This window comes from Triticum urartu, chromosome 7 (assembly GCF_003073215.2).
Source record: "Triticum urartu cultivar G1812 chromosome 7, Tu2.1, whole genome shotgun sequence".
In the NCBI taxonomy this organism is placed as follows: domain Eukaryota; kingdom Viridiplantae; phylum Streptophyta; class Magnoliopsida; order Poales; family Poaceae; genus Triticum; species Triticum urartu.
The window spans coordinates 542,332,471-542,348,080 of NC_053028.1; positions in this window are offsets into that span (position 1 = coordinate 542,332,471).

The following is a 15,610-nucleotide window of genomic DNA, read 5'->3' on the forward strand; positions in this document are numbered from 1 at the left end:
GTGCAGTAACGTTAGGCCTGAGGACTTTGTCAAGTTCGCTTCCTTCCAACTCAAAGATCAAGCTGCAGAATGGTTCCAGCAGTACAAGGACTCCAGAGGTGGACGTGTTATCACTTGGGATGATTTCCGTCGAGATTTCCGAGCTCATCATATTCCGCAGAGCATGGTTGAAAGCAAGCGTGAGGAATTCCGCAATCTGATGCAAGGCTCTTTGTCTGTCTATGACTACAACAAGTTGTTCCAGAAGCTTGCCTGCTTTGCCAAACAGGACGTGCCTGATGAGAAGAGCATGATATATCAGTTCAGGGGTGGTCTCAGAGAAGATATTCAGCTCGCTCTTGTCCTCTTCGAGCCCTTGAGATACGATGAGTTCTACAACATGGCACTGAAGCGAGAGGCTGCTCAGTTGAGGTGTGATGCTTCCAGGAAGCGAGTCAGAGATGCTACTCCTTCTTCCTCTACTCAAGTGGCCAAGCAGCAGAAGTTTTGGCTTCCTCCTCCTCCGTTCCGTCAGCCGTATCAATAGAAGAGCAAAGGTGGCAGTGGTTCTTCCCACCCACCCAACCCTGGCTTTCAGAACAAGACTTCGTCTCAAGCTCCAAGATCGAGTGCTCCGTATCACCGTCCGCTTTCAGAGGTCACGTACAACAAGTGCCAACAGAAGGGTCACTATGCCAACAAGTGTCTCAACCAGAGGCGTCTTCCTCCTCCTCCTCCTGTCAGATCGGCAAGTACAGCTGTGGTCAAGCATAACCCCAAGCATGCCAAGGTCAATTTGATGAATGCAGCTCAGGCAGAGGACTCGTCAGATGTGATCATGGGTAACCTTCCTGTTAATGATATTCCTACAAAAGTTCTTTTTGACACTGGTGCATCGCATTCCTTTTTGTCATGCCCGTTTGCATCGAAGCACAATGTTGATACCGAGATTATGCCCAAAGTCATGCAAGTTGTTTCTCCCGGCAAGCTTTTGACTTCTAGTTTGGTTGCTCCCGGTGTCTCTATCACGTTGGGCGATTACAAGTTTCTCTCTTCTCTGGTGGTTCTTGGTAACTCGGATATTGATCTTATTCTCGGAATGGATTGGCTTTCTAAGCACAAGGCTCAGCTTGATTGTGCAGCCAGGCAGATTCAATTGACGCATTCGTCTGAGGATGTAATTGTCTTTGCCGCTCGTGAGGATAGCATCCGTCTGTTTTCTCTCAATGAGAAGGGTGAATTGGATGCCATCTCTCAAATTCCAGTCGTTTGCGAATATCAAGACGTCTTTCCAGAAGAGCTCCCAGGAATGCCTCCGCACCGGCCAGTTGAATTCGTTATTGAACTTGAGCCTGGCACGGAACCTGTGTGCAAACGTCCTTACAAGCTCGGACCTGAAGAGTTGAAGGAGCTGAAGAAGCAACTTGATGAGAAAGAAAGAATGGGTCTCATCCGGCCTAGTTCTTTTCCGTGGGGTTGTGGTGTTCTTTTTGTGAAGAAGAAGGATGGAACGGACCGACTTTGTGTTGATTACCGTCCAGTGAACAAGAAGACCACCAAGAACAAATACCCACTTCCCAACATCAATGAGCTGTTCGAACAACTCAAAGGTGCTCAAGTATTCTCCAAGCTTGATCTCCGTATGTGTTATCACCAGATTCGCATTCGTGAAGAAGATATTCCCAAGACAGCATTCAGAACAAGCTTTGGTTCATATGAATACACTGTCATGTCTTTTGGCCTTGCCAACGCTCCTCCGACGTTCTCTCGCATGATGAACTTCATCTTCAATGCCTACACCAATGACTTCGTTTTGGTCTATCTCGATGACATTCTGGTTTTCTCCAAGAACAAGGAAGATCATGCCAAGCACTTGCGTTTGGTTCTTGATAAGCTCAGGGAACATCAGTTCTACGCCAAGTTCTCCAAGTGTGAATTTTGGCTTGATGAGGTTCTTTATCTTGGTCATATCATCTCTGCCAAGGGCATTGCCGTGAATCCTGAGAAGGTGTCTGCAATTGTGAATTGGGAACCTCCTCAGAACGTGAAGCAACTCCGCAGTTTTCTCGGTCTCACAAGCTATTGCCGAAGATTCATTGAAAACTTTTCTAAGATCGCGAAGCCTCTCTCTAATCTTCTTCAGAAGCACGTCAAGTACGTTTGGTCTCCGGAGTGTGATATTGCCTTCAACACTTTGAAAGAGAAATTGATCACTGCTCCAGTTCTGACTCCGCCTGATGAATCCAAGCCGTACGAGGTCTTTTGTGATGCCTCTCTCCAAGGTCTTGGCGCAGTTTTGATGCAAGAGAAGAAAGTTGTTGCTTATACATCTCGCCAGTTGCAGCCTAATGAGAAGAACTACCCCACTCATGATCTCGAGTTGGCAGCAGTTGTGCATGCTCTTTTGACTTGGAGACATCTTCTATTGGGAAGAAAAGTGGACATTTTCACTGATCACAAGAGTCTTAAGTACATCTTCACTCAGCCTAATCTCAACCTCAGGCAAACTCGATGGGTCGAAATGATTCAAGAGTATAATCCGAGTGTTGAGTACACTCCAGGCAAGACCAATGTGATTGCTGACGCTTTGAGCAGGAAGGCTTACTGCAATAGTTTGATTCTTAAGCCTTATCAACCCGAGCTTTGTGAAGCTTTCCGCAAACTTAATCTGCAAGTTGTTCCTCAAGGTTTCCTCGCCAACCTTCAAGTCTCTCCTACCTTAGAAGACCAGATTCACCAAGCCCAGCTTCTTGATGCTATGGTGAAAAAGGTGAAGATTGGGATTGCCAAGAGTCAGTCCAAGTACAAGTGCTACCGCCTTGATGACAAGGACACTCTCTTCTTCGAGGATCGTATTGTTGTGCCCAAAGGTGACCTCCGTAAAGTGATCATGAACGAGGCTCACAATTCTCTCCTCTCCATCCACCCTGGGAGCACGAAGATGTATCAGGACCTTAAGCAAGCTTATTGGTGGACTCGAATGAAGCGCGAGATCGCTCAATTCGTGAATGAATGTGATGTCTGCAGAAGAGTGAAGGCAGAACACCAAAGGCCAGCAGGTCTCCTCCAACCTCTTGCCATTCCAGAATGGAAGTTTGACCACATTGAAATGGACTTCGTGACTGGGTTTCCAAAGTCCAAGCGTGGCAATGATGCTATATTCGTTTTCATCGACAAACTCACCAAAGTGGCTCACTTTCTGCCTATCAAAGAGTCGATCACTGCAGCTCAATTGGCGGAACTCTATACCTCTCGCATTGTCTCTCTGCACGGTATTCCTCAAGTGATCTCTTTAGACCGTGGCAGCATCTTTACCTCGAAGTTTTGGGATTCTTTTCAGAAGGCCATGGGCACTAACATCCGCTTCAGCACAGTTTTCCATCCTCAAACAAGCGGTCAAGTCGAGCGTGTCAACCAGATTCTTGAAGATATGCTTAGGGCTTGTGTGATCTCCTTTGGCATGAAGTGGGAGGATTGTCTTCCTTATGCTGAATTCTCCTACAACAATAGTTTTCAAGCAAGTTCGGGCAAGGCCCCATTTGAAATTCTGTATGGCAGGAAGTGCCGTACCCCCCTCAACTGGTCTGAAACAGGTGAACGTCAGCTTTTGGGTAATTACTTAATCAAAGAAGCAGAAGAAATGTGCAAAGTCATTCGTGATAACCTCAAAGCAGCCCAATCCCGTCAGAAGAGCTAATATGATAGTAAGCACCGTGATTTGGCTTTCGAGATCGGAGATCATGTTTACCTCCGTGTCTCTCCTATGAAAGGTACTCGTCGCTTCGGTATCAAAGGGAAGCTTGCCCCTAGATACGTGGGACCTTTCAAGATTGTCAGCAAGAGAGGCGACCTCGCCTATCAACTCGAGCTTCCTTCAAACTTTGCAAATGTTCATGACGTGTTCCATGTCTCTCAGCTTCGAAAGTGCTTCAAGAGTCCTGACCGCACCATCAACTTCGAGGACATTGAGCTCCAAGAAGATCTCTCTTATCGTGAGCACCCAGTTGCTATTCTTGAAGAGACTGAACGCAAGACTCGCAACAAGTCAATCAAATTTCTCAAAGTCAAGTGGTCACACCATTATGACCGTGAAACTACCTGGGAACGCGAGGATCACCTCCGTTCTGAGTACCCGGCGTTCTTTCAGTCCTAGATCTCGGGACGAGATCCTTTCGTAGTGGTGGAGTGTTGTAACGCCCCGGATATAACTTTCCCAATTTGTACTCCAACTCTTGCCGTTTCCGGCGTTAAGCTATATTTATTTCTCGGGTTCGGGTCCTTGTCTCCATGTGTTGTTTTCGTTGTCATGCATCTCATATCATGTCATCATGTGCATTGCATTTGCATACGTGTTCATGTCATGCATTCGAGCTTTTTCCCCGTTGTCCGTTTTGCATTCCGGCGCTTCGTTCTCCTCCGGTGGTCAATTCTACCTTTCTTTCGTGTGTGGGGATTAAAAATTTCCGGATTGGGCCGAGACTTGCCATGCGGCCTTGGTTTACTACCGGTAGACCGCCTGTCAAGTTTCGTATCATTTAGACTTCGTTTGATACTCCAACGGTTAACCGAGGGACCGGAAAGGCCTCGTGTGTGTGTTGCAGCCCAACACCCCTCCAATTTGGCCCAAAACCCACCAAACTCTGCTCCATGTCCTAGAGCGTTCGATCACGATTGCGTGGCCGAAAACCGCACCTCATTTGGACTCTCCTAGCTCCACTTATGCCTATAAATAGACCCCCCGTTTTTCGGATCTCCTCCTACCTCCGAAACCCTAAAATTCATCTCCGCGCGGCCGGACGTGTCCACTCCGCCGCCGGACGTGTCCACCCCGCCGCCACATCGCTCCGACCAATCAGAGCGCGCCACCTCAGCCCCGCCGCCGCGCCCGGCCAACCGCACGCCGCCACCTCAACCGCGCCGCCGTTTCTCTCTCTCCGCGGCCCGCCCGGGCCCAGATCTAGCCCGCGGAGCCCGGTCGCCTACGCCAGCCGCCCGGCTCTCCTCCCGCCCGAGCCGCGGCGCCCTCCCCGCCGATCCGCCGGTCGTCACCACATCGCCGGCCGGCTTCTTCTCCAGCAGAGCCTGGTCACCCCTGCCGCCGCGCCGCCCTCGCCGGTCGACCCCGCCGCCACCGCCTCCGACGCTCCGGTGGCCGCCGCCCGGAGCCGGCCTCGCCTCGCCCTCACCGGCCCCGGCCTCTCCCCTCCATATCCGGCCACCACGCCATCGCCGGAGACCTCGGGAGTCGCGCCGTGAACAGTGCCAGATCCAGATCCAAAATCCCTGGGTTGACTTTTCCCCTCTTCCCCTAATTTTTTATGCATACTTTGACCGGTGATATCTCCGCATCCGTAGCTCCGATTTGGACATATAATATATCAAAGTGTTCGTCTCGACGAGTACATCATTTCATTCCATTGCATCATTTTCATTTGAGTTCATATTGATGCACGTAATGCTGTTAGAAGGAGGCTTCGTGAGTTAATTGTCAGATCTGCTAGTTCATCTTAGACTTTTGTCATTTTTGCCATGATTATTGTGTGCATGCTATGCCTGTGATCCCTTCATATGTTTTGTTAAGCATCTTGTTATCTTTCCAGAGGTATAACCCATGCATTTTTAGGATGTGTGTGGTGACTTGTGCAAGATTGCAAAGTGAGGCAGCCGGTAAATCTGTTTTCAGGGACTTAGTAGTTTTCACTAAGTCTGGGATTATTTAGTTCATGATGCCATATGTTCAGCTTGTTTCCTAGTGATCCGTGTCTCTTTTGAGGATGATCAGTAAAGGAGTTTTGGTAATCATGTTATGATCTATCCATCAATGTTTTTACTTGTAATTATGGAGCAACCTAGCTTGAGTCAATCGAGCTCTACTTTTGCTTCATGGTGAATCTGGGCAGATCGTCAACTCGTTTGCGATTTTGCCGATGCTATTGTAGTTGATCCGTGCATGCTATGCCATTGTTCTAGCCATTTCTAGGTAGAATTTTGTGCCTTATTAATGGATGTATGCTTGCCTTGCCATGACTTGCACCGTAGTGAGTGCATCGAGCTCGTTTACATGCCTTCGTGAGTTATATTTCAGCATGTCTCAGTTTTCACTTAAGTCTGAAAACTGATTATGTTTTTGCTATGTTCGTGTGCCCGTTAGTATATTTTGTGAACCCTTTTGGCCCAGGTCACTTTGGGACTTTTGTTAAGCTTGTTGAGTAGCTCCATGACATGTTCTTCTTTGTCAATCAGGTCATGTATCATGTTGTTTTGCTGCTCCGAAGAGGGCTTCGTGATCTGAAATTTCAGACAAGTGTTAATTTCACTAAGTCTGGAATCTGTTTTGCATTTGCGTTTTTGCCATGCTTGTTTGAACCTCATAATGGATGAATTGGCCGTAGCTCAGTGCTAGTCTTTTGTTAAGCATCTTGTGTGCATCCCTGCCATGTATTTTGTTGTCATGTTTGGTGGCTGTAGCATGTTCATTTCGTTGCATTTAGATGCCTACTTGCTGTAAATCGCAGACCGGTGTCAATTTTAAAACGCTTGCCATTTCCAAACCGTAACTCCGATTCCGAATGATCTTTATATCGTTTTCAAGCGATTTCATCTCATCTTTCCAGTGGCACCCTTGGAATTCCAAGTTGAGGCCAGGTTCATGCATTTCCTGTCATATCTTGCATTTTGCATCCCGCATCGCATCCCGCATAGCATATCATCATTTCATCATATTGCTTGGTCTTGCACGTGGTTGATTGTATCCTTGTTGCTTGTTTGTCTTGTTGGGTAGAGCCGGGAGACGAGTTCGCTACCGAGGAGCCCGTTGAGTTTGCTTGTGAGGATCCAGTCAACTCTGACAACTGTGCAGGCAAGATGATCATACCCTCGAAATCACTACTATCTTTGCTATGCTAGTTTGCTCGCTCTTTGCTATGCCAATGCTACGATGCCTACCTTTTGCTTGTCAGCCTCCCAATTGCCATGTCAAACCTCTAACCCACCTTGTCCTAGCAAACCGTTGATTGGCTATGTTACCGCTTTGCTCAGCCCCTCTTATAGCGTTGCTAGTTGCTGGTGAAGATTGGAGGCCGTTCCTTGTTGGAACCTTTATTTACTTGTTGGGATATCATTATATTGCCATGTTATCTTAATGCATCTATATACTTGGTAAAGGGTGGAAGGCTCGGCCTCTCTCCTAGTGTTTTGTTCCACTCTTGCCGCCCTAGTTTCCGTCATATCGGTGTTATGTTCCCGGATTTTGCGTTCCTTACGCGGTTGGGTTATAATGGGAACCCCTTGATATTTCGCCTTGATTAAAGCTTTTCCAGCAATGCCCAACCTTGGTTTTACCTTTTGCCACCTAGCCTTTTCTTTCCCCTTGGGTTCTGCAGACTCAAGGGTCATCTTATTTTAACCCCCCCCCCGGGCCAGTGCTCCTCCGAGTGTTGGTCCGACCGAGTAGACTGCGGGGCCACCTCGGGGCAACTTGAGGGTTGGTTTTTACTCGTAGGATGTCTCATCTGAGTGTGCCCTGAGAAAAGAGATATGTGCAGCTCCTATCGGGATTTGTCGGCACATTCGGGCGATGTTGCTGGTCTTGTTTTAACCTGTCGAAGTGTCTTGAGTTACCGAGATACCGAGTCTGATCGGAACGTCTTGGGAGGAGGTCTATTCCTTCGTTGACCGTGAGAGCTTGTTATGGGCTAAGTTGGGACTCCCCTGCAGGGTTTAAACTTTCGAAAGCCGAGCCCGCGGTTATGGGAAGATGGGAATTTGGTAATGTCCGGTTGTAGATAACTTGAACTAAACTTAATTAAAATGAATCAACCGTGTGTGTTACCGTGATGGCCCCTTCTCGGTGGAGTCTGGGAAGTGGACACGGTGTTGGAGTAATGTTTGCGCAGGTTGCTCTCTAGTTTCTTGCTCGTGCTTTGCCTCCTCTTCTCGCTCTCCTTTGCGAATAAGATAGCCACCATATATGCTAGTCGCTTGCTGCAGCTCCACATATATATTTGCCTTACCCTTCCTATAAGCTTAAATAGTCTTGATCGCAAGGATGCGAGATTGCTGAGTCCCTGTGGCTCACAGATACTATAACTCCAGATGCAGGTCCAGGTGATTCCGCTCCAGGTGACGATTATGAGCTCAAGTGGGAGTTCGACGAGGACTCTCAGCATTACTACGTGTCTTTTCCTGATGATCAGTAGTGGTGCCCAGTTGGGGGTGATTGGGACCGTGTCGCTTGTTGGGTTCTCTTCTATTTTGGCACCGTAGTCGGGCCATGAGTGTTTTGGATGATGTAATGTTATTCATGTTCTTGATTGATGTGGGGAGTGTAAGCCAACTATGTTCTCCCCTTTATTATTCATATTACATGGGATGTTGTGAAGATTGCCTAACTTGCGACATATGCCTTCAATGCGATTATGTCTCTAAGTCGTGCCTCGACACGTGGGAGCTATAGTCGCATCGAGGGCGTTACAGTTGAGGAGCAACTCTTGGCTCTACTGGACGGGGTGAAGATACCCCGAACAAGCCCCTCAGAGAATTACTTTCCATAGTAACAAGTGACAGTAAATTTCATCACACTATATAAATTTTTCCTTACCAAATTCCACCTAGCAAAGGCGCTACACTCCCCGGCAACGGCGCCAGAAAAGAGTCTTGATGACCCACAAGTATAGGGGATCTATCGTAGTCCTTTCGATAAGTAAGAGTGTCTAACCCAACGAGGAGCAGAAGGAAATGATAAGCGGTTTTCAGCAAGGTATTCTCTGCAAGTACTGAAATAAGTGGTAACAGATAGTTTTGTGATAGGATAAATTGTAACGAGCAACAAGTAACAAAAGTAAATAAAGTGCAGCAAGGTGGCCCAATCCTTTTGTAGCAAAGGACAACCCGGAACAAACTCTTATAATAGGAAAAGCGCTCCCAAGGACACATGGGAATATCGTCAAGCTATTTTTCATCACGTTCATATGATTCGTGTTCGATACTTTGATAATTTGATATGTGGGTGGACCGGTGCTTGGGTGCTGTTCTTACTTGAACAAACATCCCACTTATGATTAACCTCTATTGCAAGCATCCGCAACTACAACAAAAGTATTAAGGTAAACCTAACCATAGCATGAAACATATGGATCCAAATCAGCCCCTTACAAAGCAACGCATAAACTAGGGTTTAAGCCTCTGTCACTCTAGCAACCCATCATCTACTTATTACTTCCCAATGCCTTCCTCTAGGCCCAAATAATGGTGAAGTGTTATGTAGTCGACGTTCACATAACACCACTAGAGGCTAGACAAGATACATCTTATCAAAATATCAAACGAATACCAAATTCACATGACTACTCATAGCAAGACTTCTCCCTTGTCCTCAGGAACGAACGTAATTACTCACGAACCATATTCATGTTCATAATCAGAGGGGTAATAATATGCATATAGGATCTGAATATGATCTTCCACCAATTAAACCAACTAGCATCAACTACAAGGAGTAATCAACACTACTAGCAACCTACTAGCACCAATCCTGGACTTTGAGACAAGAATTGGATACAAGAGATGAACTAGGGTTTGGAGATGAGATGGTGCTGGTGAAGATGTTGATGGAGATTGCCCTCTCCCGATGAGAGGAGCGTTGGTGATGACGATGGTGATGATTTCCCCCTCCCGGAGGGAAGTATCCCCGACAGAACAGCTCTGTCGGAGCTCTAGACTGGATCCACCAAGGTTTCGCCTCGTGGCGGCGGAGTCTCGTCCCGAAAAGTTCCTTCCTATTTTTTTCTCATCGAAAGACCTCATATAGGAGAAGATGGGCGTCGGAGAGCCACCAGGGGGCCCACGAGGTAGGGGGCGCGCCCTAGGGGGGCCCACCCTCATGAGCAGGGTGTGGGCCCCCTGGGCTTCATCTTTGGCCTGGATTTTTCTTTATTTCTTTTGAGATGTTCCATGGAGTTTCAGGACTTTTGGAGTTGCGCAGAATAGGTCTCTAATATTTGCTCCTTTTCCAGACCAGAATTCCAGCTGCCGGCATTCTCCCTCCTTATGTAAACCTTGTAAAATAAGAGAGAATAGCCATAAGTATTGTGACATAAAGTGAAATAACAGTCCATAATGCGATAAATATCGATATAAAAGCATGATGCAAAATGGACGTATCACCTAGCTAAAAAGGCATTAAAGAAAAACGCTTATTGGGAGACAACCCAACACTTATACCTACTATTATTGTGTGTTCACATGATTAAGATATTGTAGTAATCATGTTTTATAGATATTTTCAATAAAGTACCAAGTAAAGCCTTTCGGATAGTGTGGATGATAGTTGACTTGATTATGTGCAAAAATAGAAACTTTTGCTTCCAGTAACGGAATTGTTTAAATTCACTGGTACGTGATAAAATTCAGAATTTTTTTACAGATGATTCATATAAAAGTTGTCTATGTCATGCTAATTTTTCAGGATTTTTGAACTTACAGTAGTATGGTCATTATCTGGATCATTACAGACTCTTCTATTTTTTACGGATTCTGTTTTCAATGCATAGTTTGCATGTTTCCTAGTTTCTACGGCTTATATTGCTCACTATAAATTGTGGAAATGATTAGGTACAGTAGACATTGTGTAAGAACAATTATTAATCTTGTCTTGGTAGTACGAAAATGAATGATTTGTCTTTATTATACTAACCTATCTCACGAAGTTCCGTTAAGTTTTGTGTGATTGAAGTTTTCAAGTTTTGGGTGAGATATCAATATGAGGAGAATAAGGAGTGACAACACCCTAAGCTTGGGGATGCGCAAGGCACCCCCAAGTTAATATTAAGGGAAGGTCCAAGCAACTAAGCTTGGGGATGCCCCAGAAGGCATCCCCTCTTTCGTCTCCAACATTATCGGTAACCTCACTTGGAGCTATATTTTTATTCGTCACATGATATGTATTTTTCTTGGAGCGTCATTTATTTTATTTGTATTTGCTTGCTGCTATTTATAATTATGTTTTGCATCTTTCATTTCAATAAAAATGCCAAGGATAGCCTTTACCATGCTAATTTTGCAAGTCTATATGTTGCTGTTTTGAAAATAGAATGTTCTCTATCATTGTCTGAATTCTTAAAAAAATGTCAGAACGTGATAAAATCTTGAATTTTTTACACATTAAGCTACAACAAATTTTCAAGTGGATGCACTAAGGTGTATCAATCCGTGAGAGGTGTAGGATGAAGGTGGTTCTCTATAAAGCAACCCTTCAATCAAATACAAGTAATCTCTTGTGTCCCCAACACATCCAATAGAATTGTCAGTTGTATAGGTGCACTAGTTCGGCGAGGAGGTGGTGAAAGATGTGTAATTTGGATGGTAGAAATAGGTTTTTGTAATCTAAACAAATAAAAACAGCAAGGTAGCAAGTAACAAAAGTGAGCAAAAACGGTCTCTTAATGGTTGGAAACAAGGCCTAGCTAGGTTCATGCTTTTGCTAGTGCAATCTCTCGACACCATTAACATAATTGAACCACCTGATAATACCTCAAAGTGCAGCAAAGAATCACTCCGAAGTCTCTATACCTATAGGAGAAAGTAGGATGAAATTGCGTAGGTAGTAAACCACCTCATGGTTGTGTTTCCAATCGATCTATTGAACCCCCCCTGTCGTGGAATTGTCACGGCAGATGTCCTTGTGAAAGGACATAGTAGTGGAGCCATCGCTACGGGTTAGCTTAAAGGGGTTAAAGCGGACAAGGGACGTGGGAGTTTTATACTGGTTCGGCCCCTTACGATGAAGGTAAAAGCCTACTCTAGTTGTGATGGAATTGTTAGGGTTTCGATGACCAAGGAGCGAATCCGCTTTGTCTGGCTCTCGAGTTGTTGTGTCTTGTCCCTAAACCGCCGCCGGGTCGCCCCTTTATATACATAGGTCGACTCCTGTCGGTTTACAGAGTCCCGAGGCCGGATCATCAACGTATCCAACTCGGTCTCTGTTCCTCCTATCTTACAATACAAGTTACATAATAATGTCGGTTTATGTCTACAGGCCTTAACCCGCCTTTGGGCCTTGGGTCTTTATAAAGCGCCAACATCCTTTGTCTTCCTGGGCTTCTAATCCTCATAGAGTTAACCCGGCTACTCCTGGCCGGTTTATCTCCTATAATAATATCCCCAACATTAGGCCCCAGATTGATTTGAACTTGTTCATGTCGATCTTCAACACTTAGAAAAATTCCTCCCCTTGCGCCTTTGCATAGATCTTGTAAACCGACCTGACATCATCCTACGGATTTGTAGTAAACCGCCGTGACATCACCTGTTCATTTAAAGCCGAAGATCCCCCTTTTAGTAATGAGCATCCAACAATCGAGGCAACAATCTCGTTATCTATCCATTTTTTCGGCTCCTCGATTCCCGTGCATGTCGCTTCATCATTGGCCGATGCATCGACCTGGTCGCTCCAGAGAGATGCGGCACACCTCCGCAATTTCGATAGCTACTTTAAGCCTTCCCCCTTTCTCTATTGATCCACTTAGGGTTCATACGAGTTCATGGCGCTCCCTTCTTGTTCTTCATCAGTCCATATATAGCAGACCTAAGACTTGATGCGTTTCATGTAATAACTATGATAGTCTTTATCTCAGCCATTAAACGAAACCTTATACACATAAGAACTTTGATGTAGATCTTTATTGCTTCAGGACCATACTGTTTTTAGATCGAAATCTTTTTCCTTTTCTTGACTTGCGGTAGATCCAAAACGCAAATGTGATTCTGTGAAACCTGTTTTTCTTCACTTAGCCATTTTTACTTCAGATCTGTATCTTCCTTACCTGCACAGGCGGTTTATCTCCATAGAAAATAATCTGTGATATACCATTAGTCCCCTTGTGAATCGTTCATCGCTTTACCACTTAAAAACACTCTATCGTAGGCGGTTTATAACCTCTTCCGGTTTATCAATACTACATGCTTGAATTCCTTTTTCCTCAATCGAAGAAAAATGAAATACGGTGGCGAGTTCCTGGGCCGGAAAATCCTCCTACCCCCAGAGAGGGTGAAGTAGTGGTGTTTGCTGATCATATAGGCCGTGGATTTAAACCGCCTGGATCCAAGTTTTTCCGAGATGTACTTGCCAGCTTTCAGATCCACCCTCAAGATATTGGACCCAACTCTGTATCCAATATCTGCAACTTTTAGGTTTTTTGTGAAGCGTATCTACAAGAAGAACCAACTGTCGAGCTGTTCTGTGATTTCTTCCACTTAAACCGTCGCACTGAATTCATAGATGGGCCCAATACTGAACTTGGTGGCGTCTCCATTCAGGAAAGGAAGGATGTAAGTTTTTCTCACGCCAAACTTCACAGTCACCCAAAGGAGTGGAATCAAACTTGGTTCTATTGCAAGGACACCTCTCCTGAAGATGAGAACCGTCTGCCGGGTTATCGTGCTCACCGGCTCGCGAATACTCATCCGCTTCCGCAACGACTAAGTGACAAGGAGCGGTCCTCGCACGCACCACAACACGCCAAGCTTAGAGCTTTCATGGCCAATGGTTTAACAGGTGTGGACTTCGTCCGTTGCTGGATATCCTAGAGTATCTTGCCGTTAAGTCATCGCTCCGGTTTAATGTGCGAGTACACTGGTGACGTAAAAGACTCCCAATGTCATATTGACATTCAGCTAACCAGTGAGGAAGCTACTGAGTTTGTCAATAAAATGTTGAATGAACCGGAAGTTGTCTGTAGCAAGACCGGGCTAAGTCCCTTTTACCTACAGAACAAACCGCCCGCTGTAAGATTTGTTTTACTTCTGCTTTACACCTGATATCTTTGAACTGTGTAACTTTTAATACCCTTTGCCCATTGTTTAAATAGGGTGATGACCCGTTCTGGAAAAAGAAACCTCAGGAGAAAGCGGTGAAGCCTTCTCGACCTAAAACGAAAGTTGTCAAGAAAACCACGAAGAGGAAGGCAACTGAACCCATCGGTTTAGAGCTTGATTACGACCCTGATGAACCGGAAGTAGAAGTAGAACTTGATTCACTTGGCTCACTTTTCTTGCACCTCATTGATAATGATATTTATCAGGAGGACGCTGAGGGCAGCCAAGCTGACAATGAAGAGGTAATTATCCTTTCCTCCGGTTCAGACCCTCTGCCAACACAAAAAATCTGTCAAGCAGTCCGGAAAATAAGATTTTCTCACCCTCTTGCTCACTTGGATCCAAAATTTCTTTTGAAGAAGCAGCAGCACAAGGCTCGCCACACAACCCGGTACAGCGGCCAAACGGTCACTTCGACCGGTTTACCGAACACCCCAGTTCGAAAACGCCGACCTGAGGTCTCACCCACTGCTGACACTTCTTATCTCAAGGCCGGCTATTTCCGACAACCTCTTAATCCGTCCGATTCAAATTATCAGGTGACACCTCCTTCATCATCTGGCGAATCAACGGCCACACAACTCCCTCCTCTTAAGACCGTTGCTGGGTAAGTATTTCAACTCAATCTTTTGATGTTTCACACATTATATGCTATGCTAACCTTTGCATCTGTTCTTTTTAGAGCCAAAGCCAGACCCAGTAAGAAGGCTCGGGTGAATAACCCGTTTGAAGACCGTGTGGTGATTGAACCGGAGCTGACTACTGAACCGGAAGGTCCAAATACTGAGGCCACATTTGATGAACCGCCCCCTCAAGATCATAATGTTGATGAACAAGCAAAAGTTGATACCGCTATGCAAGAAGATAAACCGGCAAGTCTAGTCTGGACTGATGACGGACCTTCTAGTCCAGTAAAGGCTACTGACATTCCATCAACTCCAGAAAAAACTGCTGGTGACAAGGAGGATGAGTTTATCATTACTAGTGTTGGCCACACCTCTCCTCGCCATCCTGTTGTATTGGAAAAACATAGTGCCAAGGAAGAGCGTGCTGCCATGGAGAAAGGCAAGTGGAGCACCGATTTATCAAGCTATGCCCACCTTAACGCCCAAGAGCTCCATTCTGGCTTTTTGAACCGCCTGTACTCAAACCGTGACTATGAAGCCGGTTTAGTGAATATGATGAAGGAACGTTATGAAGTAAGTACAAATCCTTTTCTCTCTTAAGTCCAATTGCAAGTACCAATTCCAGTAGCTCCCAAGGGCTGATTTATGATAGTAATCAAAAATCGGGACTTCATAATACCATACTTCTACATACGTATGCTCCAAGGGCCGGTTGATCCGTTTAAAAATGAACCGGTACTTTAGCATTGTACCCTTGTAACTTTCGCCTGTGTAGTCCCCAAGGGCCGGTTTATCCTTCCGAGGTGAACCGGGACTTTTAATTACTGTTACTTTTGAGCAGATGTACATCAGCCCCCAAGTGACAAGAATAATGCTTGTATTATACGCTTGGGACTTGAAATAATTTTCTAGAATGAAGCGAATAGGCATTAGCCCCCAAGTGCAAAGTGCATAACTTCTTATACGCTTGGTACTTCAAATATACATAGCCCATTGATGATATATCTTGTCTTTGTAGGCCGAGCTGAGTAAGAAGGATGCCCAAACCGCTGACCTTCGGGAGAACATTAAATCTCAGCAAGCGGAGGCTTCCAAAGCCAAGGAAGAACTGACTAATACCTTAGCAGCCATGG